The sequence below is a fragment of the Belonocnema kinseyi genome, chromosome 6 (genome assembly GCF_010883055.1).
Source record: "Belonocnema kinseyi isolate 2016_QV_RU_SX_M_011 chromosome 6, B_treatae_v1, whole genome shotgun sequence".
Classification (NCBI taxonomy): Eukaryota; Metazoa; Arthropoda; class Insecta; order Hymenoptera; family Cynipidae; genus Belonocnema; species Belonocnema kinseyi.
Window position 1 is genome coordinate 75,645,678 of NC_046662.1, and position 2,769 is coordinate 75,648,446.

The 2,769-nt window shown below is 31.1% G+C and overlaps 1 protein-coding gene across 4 annotated transcripts in view; it reads right to left on the reverse strand.

Annotated features, from left to right (window-relative positions):
- Nucleotides 1–2,769, reverse strand: part of LOC117174052 (broad-complex core protein isoforms 1/2/3/4/5) — a 223,391-nt gene that overhangs the window by 95,053 nt on the left and 125,569 nt on the right. The window lies entirely within an intron of this gene.

Genomic DNA, 2,769 nt, shown 5'->3' on the forward strand with positions numbered 1-2,769 from the left:
AGTTATTTCCTGATAACATAGACACCTTGAAAATGCTATTGAACCAATAACTTTGTTTAATGATTATTTTTAAATGTATTATACAACTCATAGCATTATTATATTGAACCGAAATGCCTTATTTTTCCACTTAATATTGATTTGAATCAATATCTGCTTTTGAACTAGGACTATTGATTCAATAGCATTTTTCCTCGGTGCAAACACACACACGCGCACAAGCAAATATATATGTAGGGTTGCAAACTTTTGTGGGAAATATAACGGAGGCGAGTGCTGGAACCTTTGCAAATTTCATGAGGGGCTATGTGATAGGCGAGGAGTCACAAAGTTAGATGAGGAAGTGATATAAGGAGAAACCTAACTTTTCCTCCGTGGGAATTGCTTATTTATGTACATATCCGCTAGCAGAATCCGCGGTGTTGCGATTTATCTGCGAATATCTTTATGAAAAACTGATAATGTTAGATGCACGAGACCACAGGGGTAAAATCTGTCCATTAAAAATTCCTGAATTTGTTCTTTATTGCAAACGATATATAATGCAAACTCTTGGATACAAGGAAAATTCCTAAATGTTGAATCTAATGTTTTTGAGGTATTAGTAGACCAATTAGTAGATAAATTTACAATTCTGAGAATCTAAACTCTAAAAACTACTGACTAAGATAATGAATGAACAATAAACAAATTTTAAAAAATCCGGTTTCTAATGCATCTTACAAAAGTATTATCCACCCAGAGAATGAATGCGCAAAATTTGTATGTTAAAGACGAAGCAAGTTTTGACAACAGTCTGGAAATTTGAAGTAGTTTAAAATTGGAAAGCTCTCCAAATAAAAGTGTTTTTCCATCCGCTGCTTTGTAATGAAAGCATTTTCAATTTTGTCAGGACTTTGAACTTCGAAAGCTTTCAAAATAATAACGTTTTACAATTCAAATAATTTAAAATTTAAAACGCATCGAACCTGAACGCGGTCGGGCTTTTAAATTCGAACGTATTCAAATACCAATACTGATCAAATGAACTGAACTTAAAACGGAAATGACCTTTAAAATCGCAGTACTTCAGTCATATGGTAAATTCGTTTGTTAATCTAAACAGAACCTTTACCTAAAAATAATTTCCTTATTCCTGATAGTGATGTTAACAGCAGCAGACATGGTAGATTATCCGCTTATAAGCTTTTCATGCTTACGGGTTATGTTGGCATTTCTATTGCGTTATCAAAGCCCGACATACGATTTCGATCCCAGTTCTTGGTCTTCATCCTTCGAATTGTGACACTGAAGGAGATTATCCACCGTTCACGGTTATTTTTCGATTTGTACGAAATAATCGATTAAAACGGTTTAGACATCCTGCTTTTAAATCCAAGCTACGAACAATGCGTTTTCCTCTTCAAAGAGAAAATGATTTTTTGTTTCATTTCGGAATATTGTAGCTGCGACTCGAGTGATTCTTTCAGTATGTATACTATATCAAAAATGTACAGTCTGGCTTAGTCGATATCCCAAAACATTCTACAGTATTAATCGCATATGATTATAGAATATGAGGCATGTTCCGACTACATCAGCCTAAAGTGCTCTCAAACCAGAACTAGGGTGATGTTTCACGAAAAAGGGGAAGAAAATTCTTTGGAATAAAATTAATGTAGGTACAATATTAAATTCAATATGAATCGCTTTAAGTTTCTAACATTTCGAGTCGAAATATATTGCTTTTTCAACAAAAAAGCTGCATTTTTAAAGAAAAAAGTTGCTTTCTTATGCCAACAAGTTGAATGTTTTAGAAAACATTTTACTTTTAAGCTCTATAATAGAAATTTTCAACAAAAAAGATAAATTTCAACCAAAAAAGATAAATTTTCAAACTAAAAGGACGAAAGGTCAAAAAAATTCAATTTTCAACAAAATAGTTTAATTTTTATCTAAATAGTTTTTTTTTTTTTAATAATTAAATTGTAAACAAACTGGTTGAAATATCAAACAAATAATTGAATTTTTAATCCAAAAAAGTGAATTTTCGACAAAGTAGTTGAACTTTCAAGGAAAAAGCTCCAAAAGGGCGAATGTTCAAAAAAAGCAGTTGAATTTTCGAACGAAAAATATTACTTATTCGCAAAAGATTGGAACTTAATCAAAATAACTAAATATTAAAAAAAAAGACCATGAATATTACTTTCTAGCAAAATAGTTAAATTTGTATCAAAAAGAGATGAATTCTGAATTGAAAATATTATTGTAGACTTTTCAACCAAAAATAATGAACTTTTTTGGGTCACTTATTGGGTTCTATTAATTCATTTTGCATTCAAGGGAAAAAACAAGAAAAGGGGATGTTTCTTCAACATAGGGGAAAATAGGGGAATAGGGGAGAGAGTATGTAGGATTACTAAATTTACTGTGAGAAAAATTCTATATCTTTTTCTGCAGTTTAGGTGTTTCACTAAGAAGCCCTAAGAGTATATTTGAAACTGTTCTTTATTAGATTATATTATATTAAATTGAACAATTCATTAAAATTTTTTCCTCGAGTATCTATTGAGTTTAGTGCTGAATTTGACTCCTTTTTGAACAAAAACCTCTTCTCTCACAACTCGAACCAGTCCAATCAATAATAATGAATGCTTGTGATGCGAAATACAGTTTTACAAAATTTCCCTCAGGCTTATGTAGAATTGAAATTTCTAGGCCTCAAAGCCACTAGAAGCTCTAAAAAATTAGCTTTAGTCCAAGTTATTTTTAATTTCCAAAAGACCTAAA